This window comes from Halictus rubicundus, chromosome 7 (assembly GCF_050948215.1).
Source record: "Halictus rubicundus isolate RS-2024b chromosome 7, iyHalRubi1_principal, whole genome shotgun sequence".
Lineage (NCBI taxonomy): Eukaryota > Metazoa > Arthropoda > Insecta > Hymenoptera > Halictidae > Halictus > Halictus rubicundus.
This window is the reverse complement of record NC_135155.1, coordinates 19,561,936-19,575,755: the sequence shown is the minus strand read 5'-3', so window position 1 is coordinate 19,575,755 and position 13,820 is coordinate 19,561,936.

Below are 13,820 nucleotides of genomic sequence, written 5' to 3'. Positions count from 1 at the left end.
CTAACCCTAACCCTAACCCTAACCCTAACCCTAACCCTAACCCTAACCCTAACCCTAACCCTAACCCTAACCCTAACCCTAACCCTAACCCTAACCCTAACCCTAACCCTAACCCTAACCCTAACCCTAACCCTAACCCTAACCCTAACCCTAACCCTAACCCTAACCCTAACCCTAACCCTAACCCTAACCCTAACCCTAACCCTAACCCTAACCCTAACCCTAACCCTAACCCTAACCCTAACCCTAACCCTAACCCTAACCCTAACCCTAACCCTAACCCTAACCCTAACCCTAACCCTAACCCTAACCCTAACCCTAACCCTAACCCTAACCCTAACCCTAACCCTAACCCTAACCCTAACCCTAACCCTAACCCTAACCCTAACCCTAACCCTAACCCTAACCCTAACCCTAACCCTAACCCTAACCCTAACCCTAACCCTAACCCTAACCCTAACCCTAACCCTAACCCTAACCCTAACCCTAACCCTAACCCTAACCCTAACCCTAACCCTAACCCTAACCCTAACCCTAACCCTAACCCTAACCCTAACCCTAACCCTAACCCTAACCCTAACCCTAACCCTAACCCTAACCCTAACCCTAACCCTAACCCTAACCCTAACCCTAACCCTAACCCTAACCCTAACCCTAACCCTAACCCTAACCCTAACCCTAACCCTAACCCTAACCCTAACCCTAACCCTAACCCTAACCCTAACCCTAACCCTAACCCTAACCCTAACCCTAACCCTAACCCTAACCCTAACCCTAACCCTAACCCTAACCCTAACCCTAACCCTAACCCTAACCCTAACCCTAACCCTAACCCTAACCCTAACCCTAACCCTAACCCTAACCCTAACCCTAACCCTAACCCTAACCCTAACCCTAACCCTAACCCTAACCCTAACCCTAACCCTAACCCTAACCCTAACCCTAACCCTAACCCTAACCCTAACCCTAACCCTAACCCTAACCCTAACCCTAACCCTAACCCTAACCCTAACCCTAACCCTAACCCTAACCCTAACCCTAACCCTAACCCTAACCCTAACCCTAACCCTAACCCTAACCCTAACCCTAACCCTAACCCTAACCCTAACCCTAACCCTAACCCTAACCCTAACCCTAACCCTAACCCTAACCCTAACCCTAACCCTAACCCTAACCCTAACCCTAACCCTAACCCTAACCCTAACCCTAACCCTAACCCTAACCCTAACCCTAACCCTAACCCTAACCCTAACCCTAACCCTAACCCTAACCCTAACCCTAACCCTAACCCTAACCCTAACCCTAACCCTAACCCTAACCCTAACCCTAACCCTAACCCTAACCCTAACCCTAACCCTAACCCTAACCCTAACCCTAACCCTAACCCTAACCCTAACCCTAACCCTAACCCTAACCCTAACCCTAACCCTAACCCTAACCCTAACCCTAACCCTAACCCTAACCCTAACCCTAACCCTAACCCTAACCCTAACCCTAACCCTAACCCTAACCCTAACCCTAACCCTAACCCTAACCCTAACCCTAACCCTAACCCTAACCCTAACCCTAACCCTAACCCTAACCCTAACCCTAACCCTAACCCTAACCCTAACCCTAACCCTAACCCTAACCCTAACCCTAACCCTAACCCTAACCCTAACCCTAACCCTAACCCTAACCCTAACCCTAACCCTAACCCTAACCCTAACCCTAACCCTAACCCTAACCCTAACCCTAACCCTAACCCTAACCCTAACCCTAACCCTAACCCTAACCCTAACCCTAACCCTAACCCTAACCCTAACCCTAACCCTAACCCTAACCCTAACCCTAACCCTAACCCTAACCCTAACCCTAACCCTAACCCTAACCCTAACCCTAACCCTAACCCTAACCCTAACCCTAACCCTAACCCTAACCCTAACCCTAACCCTAACCCTAACCCTAACCCTAACCCTAACCCTAACCCTAACCCTAACCCTAACCCTAACCCTAACCCTAACCCTAACCCTAACCCTAACCCTAACCCTAACCCTAACCCTAACCCTAACCCTAACCCTAACCCTAACCCTAACCCTAACCCTAACCCTAACCCTAACCCTAACCCTAACCCTAACCCTAACCCTAACCCTAACCCTAACCCTAACCCTAACCCTAACCCTAACCCTAACCCTAACCCTAACCCTAACCCTAACCCTAACCCTAACCCTAACCCTAACCCTAACCCTAACCCTAACCCTAACCCTAACCCTAACCCTAACCCTAACCCTAACCCTAACCCTAACCCTAACCCTAACCCTAACCCTAACCCTAACCCTAACCCTAACCCTAACCCTAACCCTAACCCTAACCCTAACCCTAACCCTAACCCTAACCCTAACCCTAACCCTAACCCTAACCCTAACCCTAACCCTAACCCTAACCCTAACCCTAACCCTAACCCTAACCCTAACCCTAACCCTAACCCTAACCCTAACCCTAACCCTAACCCTAACCCTAACCCTAACCCTAACCCTAACCCTAACCCTAACCCTAACCCTAACCCTAACCCTAACCCTAACCCTAACCCTAACCCTAACCCTAACCCTAACCCTAACCCTAACCCTAACCCTAACCCTAACCCTAACCCTAACCCTAACCCTAACCCTAACCCTAACCCTAACCCTAACCCTAACCCTAACCCTAACCCTAACCCTAACCCTAACCCTAACCCTAACCCTAACCCTAACCCTAACCCTAACCCTAACCCTAACCCTAACCCTAACCCTAACCCTAACCCTAACCCTAACCCTAACCCTAACCCTAACCCTAACCCTAACCCTAACCCTAACCCTAACCCTAACCCTAACCCTAACCCTAACCCTAACCCTAACCCTAACCCTAACCCTAACCCTAACCCTAACCCTAACCCTAACCCTAACCCTAACCCTAACCCTAACCCTAACCCTAACCCTAACCCTAACCCTAACCCTAACCCTAACCCTAACCCTAACCCTAACCCTAACCCTAACCCTAACCCTAACCCTAACCCTAACCCTAACCCTAACCCTAACCCTAACCCTAACCCTAACCCTAACCCTAACCCTAACCCTAACCCTAACCCTAACCCTAACCCTAACCCTAACCCTAACCCTAACCCTAACCCTAACCCTAACCCTAACCCTAACCCTAACCCTAACCCTAACCCTAACCCTAACCCTAACCCTAACCCTAACCCTAACCCTAACCCTAACCCTAACCCTAACCCTAACCCTAACCCTAACCCTAACCCTAACCCTAACCCTAACCCTAACCCTAACCCTAACCCTAACCCTAACCCTAACCCTAACCCTAACCCTAACCCTAACCCTAACCCTAACCCTAACCCTAACCCTAACCCTAACCCTAACCCTAACCCTAACCCTAACCCTAACCCTAACCCTAACCCTAACCCTAACCCTAACCCTAACCCTAACCCTAACCCTAACCCTAACCCTAACCCTAACCCTAACCCTAACCCTAACCCTAACCCTAACCCTAACCCTAACCCTAACCCTAACCCTAACCCTAACCCTAACCCTAACCCTAACCCTAACCCTAACCCTAACCCTAACCCTAACCCTAACCCTAACCCTAACCCTAACCCTAACCCTAACCCTAACCCTAACCCTAACCCTAACCCTAACCCTAACCCTAACCCTAACCCTAACCCTAACCCTAACCCTAACCCTAACCCTAACCCTAACCCTAACCCTAACCCTAACCCTAACCCTAACCCTAACCCTAACCCTAACCCTAACCCTAACCCTAACCCTAACCCTAACCCTAACCCTAACCCTAACCCTAACCCTAACCCTAACCCTAACCCTAACCCTAACCCTAACCCTAACCCTAACCCTAACCCTAACCCTAACCCTAACCCTAACCCTAACCCTAACCCTAACCCTAACCCTAACCCTAACCCTAACCCTAACCCTAACCCTAACCCTAACCCTAACCCTAACCCTAACCCTAACCCTAACCCTAACCCTAACCCTAACCCTAACCCTAACCCTAACCCTAACCCTAACCCTAACCCTAACCCTAACCCTAACCCTAACCCTAACCCTAACCCTAACCCTAACCCTAACCCTAACCCTAACCCTAACCCTAACCCTAACCCTAACCCTAACCCTAACCCTAACCCTAACCCTAACCCTAACCCTAACCCTAACCCTAACCCTAACCCTAACCCTAACCCTAACCCTAACCCTAACCCTAACCCTAACCCTAACCCTAACCCTAACCCTAACCCTAACCCTAACCCTAACCCTAACCCTAACCCTAACCCTAACCCTAACCCTAACCCTAACCCTAACCCTAACCCTAACCCTAACCCTAACCCTAACCCTAACCCTAACCCTAACCCTAACCCTAACCCTAACCCTAACCCTAACCCTAACCCTAACCCTAACCCTAACCCTAACCCTAACCCTAACCCTAACCCTAACCCTAACCCTAACCCTAACCCTAACCCTAACCCTAACCCTAACCCTAACCCTAACCCTAACCCTAACCCTAACCCTAACCCTAACCCTAACCCTAACCCTAACCCTAACCCTAACCCTAACCCTAACCCTAACCCTAACCCTAACCCTAACCCTAACCCTAACCCTAACCCTAACCCTAACCCTAACCCTAACCCTAACCCTAACCCTAACCCTAACCCTAACCCTAACCCTAACCCTAACCCTAACCCTAACCCTAACCCTAACCCTAACCCTAACCCTAACCCTAACCCTAACCCTAACCCTAACCCTAACCCTAACCCTAACCCTAACCCTAACCCTAACCCTAACCCTAACCCTAACCCTAACCCTAACCCTAACCCTAACCCTAACCCTAACCCTAACCCTAACCCTAACCCTAACCCTAACCCTAACCCTAACCCTAACCCTAACCCTAACCCTAACCCTAACCCTAACCCTAACCCTAACCCTAACCCTAACCCTAACCCTAACCCTAACCCTAACCCTAACCCTAACCCTAACCCTAACCCTAACCCTAACCCTAACCCTAACCCTAACCCTAACCCTAACCCTAACCCTAACCCTAACCCTAACCCTAACCCTAACCCTAACCCTAACCCTAACCCTAACCCTAACCCTAACCCTAACCCTAACCCTAACCCTAACCCTAACCCTAACCCTAACCCTAACCCTAACCCTAACCCTAACCCTAACCCTAACCCTAACCCTAACCCTAACCCTAACCCTAACCCTAACCCTAACCCTAACCCTAACCCTAACCCTAACCCTAACCCTAACCCTAACCCTAACCCTAACCCTAACCCTAACCCTAACCCTAACCCTAACCCTAACCCTAACCCTAACCCTAACCCTAACCCTAACCCTAACCCTAACCCTAACCCTAACCCTAACCCTAACCCTAACCCTAACCCTAACCCTAACCCTAACCCTAACCCTAACCCTAACCCTAACCCTAACCCTAACCCTAACCCTAACCCTAACCCTAACCCTAACCCTAACCCTAACCCTAACCCTAACCCTAACCCTAACCCTAACCCTAACCCTAACCCTAACCCTAACCCTAACCCTAACCCTAACCCTAACCCTAACCCTAACCCTAACCCTAACCCTAACCCTAACCCTAACCCTAACCCTAACCCTAACCCTAACCCTAACCCTAACCCTAACCCTAACCCTAACCCTAACCCTAACCCTAACCCTAACCCTAACCCTAACCCTAACCCTAACCCTAACCCTAACCCTAACCCTAACCCTAACCCTAACCCTAACCCTAACCCTAACCCTAACCCTAACCCTAACCCTAACCCTAACCCTAACCCTAACCCTAACCCTAACCCTAACCCTAACCCTAACCCTAACCCTAACCCTAACCCTAACCCTAACCCTAACCCTAACCCTAACCCTAACCCTAACCCTAACCCTAACCCTAACCCTAACCCTAACCCTAACCCTAACCCTAACCCTAACCCTAACCCTAACCCTAACCCTAACCCTAACCCTAACCCTAACCCTAACCCTAACCCTAACCCTAACCCTAACCCTAACCCTAACCCTAACCCTAACCCTAACCCTAACCCTAACCCTAACCCTAACCCTAACCCTAACCCTAACCCTAACCCTAACCCTAACCCTAACCCTAACCCTAACCCTAACCCTAACCCTAACCCTAACCCTAACCCTAACCCTAACCCTAACCCTAACCCTAACCCTAACCCTAACCCTAACCCTAACCCTAACCCTAACCCTAACCCTAACCCTAACCCTAACCCTAACCCTAACCCTAACCCTAACCCTAACCCTAACCCTAACCCTAACCCTAACCCTTTTTTTTTTTTTTTTTTTTTTTTTTTTTTTTTTTTTTTTTTTTTTTTTTTTTTTTTTTTAATATCGAAATTTCCTCTGTATTTTAACTTTTGCAACTCGTGATTATGACAAAATTCTTAACTTAAAACTATTCGATTTAACTAAACTTAATTCTATCTTACTATTCTAATTTTACGCTTGATCGCAACCTATTTCTATCGCCTTATCTTTATTTAAAAAACTACGTTCGCTCGCTTAAAATAAACTAAGTTACCGCATGAAACTCGACGTACTAATTTTTTCAAAACGTATCGAATTTGGGTTGAAACGGATTACTAAGTACAGCGCGCACGGTATACTTAGTAATAGCTTCCTTAATTTCGCTTTCTAACCCTTTTTTCCTTCGAAAAAGCTGCTTTTTTATGTTCCGCCCAAGAGCGAAGAGGGGGTTTTCCGTTAGCGAACCCCCACTTTTTATTTTTCGTTCGTGTATGTCTCGAGGTGTGTGTCGATCGGTCTGAAGAAAGTTTTTCGGTCAGACGTCTATTTCGCCTAGCAGGGGCCTGTTTTTCGTGAAAAAGGGGGGGTATCGGCGAAATTTTTTCACCCTGGGGAATTATTATTCCCCTTCTATCGCCCCCTGTCCCTTCTTGCCCCCTGAGGGGACCCACGACCTCAGTTTATCCGGTTTCGTCTAAGTGCCTTTCGGACACCCGGTATATGGCCAAACTCTACTTCATCTGATTAGGTCGTGTGACGGCTCGTTTCGAAGGGCTCGGCACCCTCTACCTGTTCCCCTACTTTCCCTTCCGGTCCTCCCTCAAAACGACCCTCCCTTTTCCAATATCTCAGAAAGGGGAGGGGGAAACCGAAATTCTGTCGCAGGGGGGAGAGAAGCTCTCCGAATTCCCTTCACTTATTGCCCGTACTCGATAATATTTATATATTAATTTTCAGCCTAATCGGGTCAACTTTGCCTATTCTCTACCTTTCCTATTCTTCTTTTGTTTTCCGTGCTTTTTATCTTTTTTCGCTTAATTCTCGCACGTTAACTCTACTTTCTCTTATAGCGGTTGCTTTTCTATTCCTTATTCAGTCCCTAAACACGTTCCGATTGTTTATTCCGTGTACCTTTTATCCCTTCAGGTATCTAAACTAATTTTCTTTCGCTTTCTTTTGTTTCAGCAGCAGTAGAAACGTGCCGCCGGAGCTTCACCCTCTACTGCCGTCTCTATCTTTCTAACTAGAATTCGTAATTTTATTCTTCGTACATCTACACTATACTATTATACCCTACTTACTATTTACTATTAATGCTTTTAACTTATTATTTAATTTAATTTATTTAATTACTTAACTTATTAACTGACTAAATTCTAATTATATAATTTGTATCTATTTGCTATAAGTATTACCCTTTACTATTCTCTACTCTACTCTACTCTAACTATCCCTTTATTTTTCAACTAAAGCTAACGAAATCTATTTTTCCTACTTTCCTAATTGTTTAAACTATTTACTTTACTTTTAAGGGGGGGAACCGCCCCGGCAGCTTCTGCCGTATTTTAACGGCTTTCCCCTTGGCAAAGTTTGTCCACCACTACACTTTTACAGTATTTGTAACTAATTTCCCAAAAAGTGTCCACTTAGCACAAATCTGTTTTTATCCACTGGTTTCTACCTATTTTCGGAAATAAATAATAAAAACCGGGTTAATTTCCACTCACTTCCGCGGGTTTATGAAACTAGAATTTTCGGAAAAATGTAAAAGAAAAACCGATTCTTCGCGGCTCCAGTTTTCGGTTCCTCACCTTTTTCATCAATAAAACCGTATTAGTTTTTGCTTCAATTTATTTACTTTATGTACTAAATTTGTTATTCAATTTAATTTCCTCTTTTAATTCAGAAAAAAGCGTGGAACCGATCTGAAGTACGGGTTTCCCGACTGTCTCCTGCGAGGACTCGAATCGTACTGATTTAAATTTTACCGAACGCCGGTGTCCTGACCTTTCCTCTTTTGTTATACCCCTTGTGTCGTCGCGTCCCGCCGCTGTTGACCTAACCGTTAACCGTTGCCGTTACTTATCTGTGTTTTGTTTTTTCGCTTTGATCGCCCGCTCGGCTTGGGGTAACCCTGAGGCACGCTCTGTGTCCTTGTTTTTCCTTGTTAACATTTACAGCCTTTTCGACCGTTAACTGATCCAACTCTATTTGCATGTCCTTTAATTTCTTATACCGTCAAGGCCGCCTTATTATTCTTTATCTTTACCTTGATATACCGGTTGGGGCCTACGTGTACACTTTTTCTATTTTGTATACGACCTCCACTGATTTCGAGACTTCGGGAATTTCTCTTCGTTTTTATCGTATAATGTATTCAGAAGTAGGAAAGAAATTGAAATATGCTATCAAGTCGATTCGTCTTCTCCTTACTTTGCTAATTCATTATTTGCTCTCTGTTTCTTTTACCTTTTATCTTATTTCTTTTATACTATAAGTGATTCATTTAACTGTACTAGCTTTTCTTTACTTTAATTTACTTTGTACTATCTTTTATCATGTTAATTTGCTAATTCGGTTTTCAAATCCTCGAAATCTCGTTTGATTACCCGAAATCTCATTTGATTGTGTAAGTCCTATGAAAAAGTGTCACGTTTACAGTTTGGCTCTCCATTATTTCCTAATTTATTACAATAATTATTGTTATTCCCTAGGTATACAGTATTTTCCTGTTATTTCATCTTTTCGCTTATATGTGTTTATGCTCGCTTTCGTTTTTTCTTTTTCGGCGCATTTCCGCAGATCGAATAGTTTTCCTCCTTTGTTCCGTTCCTACACTTATTTAATTGATTAATTAATTAATTAATTAATTGCCCCTTAGGTATTTTTACTCCGCTGCCATGCACCCACCTGCTCAGGAAGCCTACTTTCTTGTTTGCTTAATACATCTTGTTTGTTTGGTTTATTAATTCATTAATTGTTTTATTTACGTATATTGTTGTTATGTCTGGAAATTCTCTATTACAAGAATAATTCTGACCTGTTAACTGATTGGCTTGAGTTTGTACTAATTAGTTTGAGTTTGGGTTAGAAATAAAAAGAATAAAGAACGACTTTTCCTATTTTCTCCTTAAAGTTTAGTTTGCCTTACTGTTTTTCAATTTCAGTTTCAGTTTCCATCTATAGTATCGATTTCGGCTCTCCTGAGGTGCGTTGCATTTACATCATGCTGCGTAGCCTGCCTACTGCTTTGATATTTCATAGTGCTAATTGTTAATTTATTTATTATCTATTTTATTCTTAATTCTCCTATACTTCTGCTATGGTCTTTAGTTGCTGTCCTGTGCTTGTAATCGATTTATCCGCTTTTTTAATTCTGCTTCTTATTTGTTACTTTTCTTTTGTCTCGCCTGCTTTTGTTAAAAGATTTTCTTTTATTGTATTGTCTAGGAGGCCTAATATCCTTCTTTTGCTAGCTATTACACGAGCTAGTTTTTTCAATTTCCCTAATTTTCGATGTTTTTTAGGCGCCATCTTGTTTTTTGTTTCCGGCTATTTTTCCGAAATTTCTTCTCTCAATTATTTATATTGGCATAAAAACCCTACCTAGCAATTTTGGTTATTGTATCTAATCCCTATCTTGAGTTATTTGTTTGTTATTTTGCCGTTTTTTGTTTTTCCCTTTCTGGTTAAACTAGGGGTCCTTTTCTTCTTAAGGCTTTTGGTATATCCTATTTGGGTCTATCTGTTGGCTATTTCATCGTTAGATTCTGGTTTTGTACAAATTTTCGATTTATTTTATCCGCCATCTTGTTTCCTATTATTGCTTATTTTTGGAAAATTTCTTTTCGTTATTATTGCTATCACTAGGAAACTGTCTCCCTCCGTTTTTGGGTATAATCCCTTCTATATTTTCTACACTATTTTTAAATTAAGTTGGCTAATTTTCTAATAAACATTTCTCTATTCGCGAATTCTATTTCCTCATCGTTTTTACTGTTTGGTATTATTATCTAGGCCTACTTAATTTTGTTTTTATCTCTATTTGGCGTTTGCTCCTATCGTGTCGTTTTTAGTTTTTATAGCTTCTCGTATTTCTCAGCTTCTCCTACTCGGATTGATTGCTCCTCAGGTATTTATCCCAAACCCTGTGTTATACGTCTTCACTCTCAATTTTCGTTTAACATGAAATACTCGTGTGGCTTTATTCTTAAAGCTTTTAACCTCCTGTTTTTTGCTAAGTACTTTCCTTTGCTCCTAGTCCAATTTGTATTGTCTAGATTTTTATTTTTTCCCTTTCTAAATTATTTAATTTATAATAATTTATGTAATATTATTTTGGGCTGCGTGGCCTTCTTATAAGGAAATTCTAGATTCTGATTCTGGATTCTATCCTATTAGGGAGGGGGTTAGCCCTTACTCTGCGTATTTTTTGTTCTTTTTGTTTATAAACAAATTGAAATTTTTTCAACAAATTAGGTGAAAGTTCTGGGAAATTTACTCCTGCGAGTGTTGGTCTGATGGGGGAATTGTGTTATTTTACGTTAATTCCTCCTTTCGTCCCCTCATTAGTTAATAATTAATAACAAGTACATCGTCCCTGTTTTATTTTCCCCCTTGTCATCCTAGTAATGACAAATTTATATTTTTGGCATCGTGGGGTTTTTATCTAGTGCTGTAGCTATCTTTTGCCCCAAATAGTTTTTCCGATTTTGATAATTTTCGATGTTTTTTGTCGGCCATCTTGTTTTTTGTTTCTGGTTATTTTTTCAATCTTTCTTCACTAAAATATTTGTATTGGGTTAAAAACCCCGCCTAGCATTTTTGGTTAATATGTCTACTACCTATCTTAAGTTATTCGTTTGTTTATTTTGCCGTTATTGTTTATCCCTTACTGGCTCGACTAGGCACACCTTTTCATCTTAAGGTTTTTGGCATGTCCCCTTTGATCCTAACTGTAGGTAATCCTATCGCTAGATTTTAATTTTGTTAAAGTTTTCGATCTATTTATACGGCCATCTTGTTTCCTATTTCCGGATATTTTTGGAAAATCTCTTTTCGTTTTTGTTTCTGTCGTTATGAAACTGACGTACTCCAATTTTGGTTTTAATCCGCTCTATATTTAATGTGTTATTTTGAGTTTAGCTAATTACTATTTAATAATCATTTCCTGCTTCGCGGGTCCTCTTTCCTCCTTGTTTTTTACTGTTTGTATTTTTATCTAGGTCTAAATGACTTTATTTTATCTCTATTTAACGTATACTACTATCGAGCATTTGCTCCTATCGGATCGTTTTTGCCTTTGCTATCTTCTTATGTTTTTCTACCTCTCCTATTTTAGCATTATCTTCAGATACCATATTAACCATTGTCCCATCCGTAGCTGCTCGGCTACTTAATTTTCATTTTTTAAGCCTAGTTAGATCCTTCTATATTGACTTCCTGTACCCTTTTAAAATTGTAATCGCTTTTCACCTGATGTGCAGTACGTCGAGTTTCTTTATACTAGCGATCTATTCTAATATACTATTTACATAATTATTCTACTTTTATACTACCTCTCTATTTTCCCTATTGTACCTATTTCTAATTTTTTCGCATACTAATTTAGCCTAATTTTCTATACATATGTTGTCTATTTACTCTTATTTTTCTCACTCGCTATTTGATTTTCTGATTTTCTCTCTCGCCCGCATGGGCACGTTTACGCTAAATACGCAGTGATGTTGCTGTTTCTACCTGATGGCAGAGAAACGGGGGGGGGGGGGGGGGTTGATTCTTCAGCCAGCCCCGATGCGCTTTCCGGTGAGGCTTCGAAGGGCAGCGATTCTGGTCTCAGGTTGCCTTGAGGTTTCTGCTTTCCCTAGCCTGGTCCCGCTTTCCAGCTTCTTTCACAGGCCTTGGTCCACATTTCACCCCGCGGTTCGTTTCCTGTCCTGGATCCGCTATGTCTATTCGTCCTTTGTTCACGAGTGCATCGGGGGGGTCCCCCCGCCCCCGCTCCATCAGTGTCCTGCAAGCGAGAGAGAGTGAGAGAGAAGTTCTAATCCTATTACTATAATTACTGGTTTTTACATCTATTTCTTATATCTACTTTACAATTGTACTTATAATTAAATTTCTACTTAGCTTGTACTTCTTTTATAATCCAGCTAGACGGTTCGGGTCCTCCGATTCCAGGTCTGCTGCGATTTCCCTTGTTTCCTGGGAATCCAGCCCCTGCTGCTCCCTTCTCCTTTCTTCTGCTTCTTTTTTACGCAGGATTTCCCTGCAGAATGTGGCAAACGCCGTCCATGCTATTTGCTCTTTGCAGATGACGTCGATGATGTTATCAGGACCTAGGACTTCCTCTCTGGTGCCCAGTGCTGTCCTTAGTTCCCTTCTTTCTTCTTCCCATGTTTGGCAGGAAAACAAGGTATGTTCTGGGGTGTCCGGTGTTCCTGGATGGTACCAGCAATCCTCGGATACCGCCTTGCCGATTCTTTTTCTAAAAACATTAAAGACACCATGACCCGTTAGGGCCTGAGTTAAATAAAAATCAAGTTCTCCGTGTTTCCTCTCTGTCCAAGTCTTAATTTGGGGAATTAATTTAAATGTCCATCTTCCGACTAGCTCTGTCTCCCATGCTCTTTGCCAATCGACCATGGATTCATCCTTGACCGTTCTTCTCGCCGCTTTTTTAAGGGTTGCCTTGAGCTGTAGGATTTCTTCCTCCGATCCGTCCCCCTCTTCTAATCCTGCCATTTCTGGGAAGTCGTCACGAATGGGGAGTCCTCTTCTCAATCTCGTTCTTATTACTCCTATGTCTCTATTAATTGTTTCCTCCAATTCGAACAATTTTCTCCTTTCCTGAATCTTGAATATCCATGGCGTGATTCCTGCTAGAACACACAAAGTTTGAGCAGGTACAGTCCTATATGACGAGATAACTCTAGACAGGGCGATTTTTTGCGTTCTAACGAGTAGACTCCCGCTGCTGTAGTTTTCCAAAACCGTTGACCAGATGGGGGCTCCGTAGAGCACGATGGATTCTATAGTCATATAATATAGTCTTCTGGTTGCTTGTTTAGCCTTCATCGCGTTTGTCATCAAGCCGCTCAGGGCAGCCAGCGTCCGAATTGCTTTGTTGGAAGCCGTTTCTATATGCTTTTTAAAGTTTTTTCCTTCGTCAAAAATGACGCCTAGGTACTTTAGATGCGATTTAGGTTTAACTTCGATGTCGTCTATTTTTATAGTGAAGTTTTCCCCAACGTTCTTCCTGTTTAGCATCATGACTTCCGTTTTACTTCCTGCTAGTGCCAGGCCTGCTGTTTCCATCCATGTCTTGGTGTCTTCTATTATAGATTCAGCTCTTATTTTAAGTCTGTTAATAGTTGCAGCCTGGGCAATTATTACGACGTCATCTGCGAAGGCTAACCTCATCGTCATTGGAGGCAGAGGACGCTTCAGAAGACCATCGTAAACTAAGTTCCAGAGCAGGGGACCCAAGACCGATCCCTGTGGAACCCC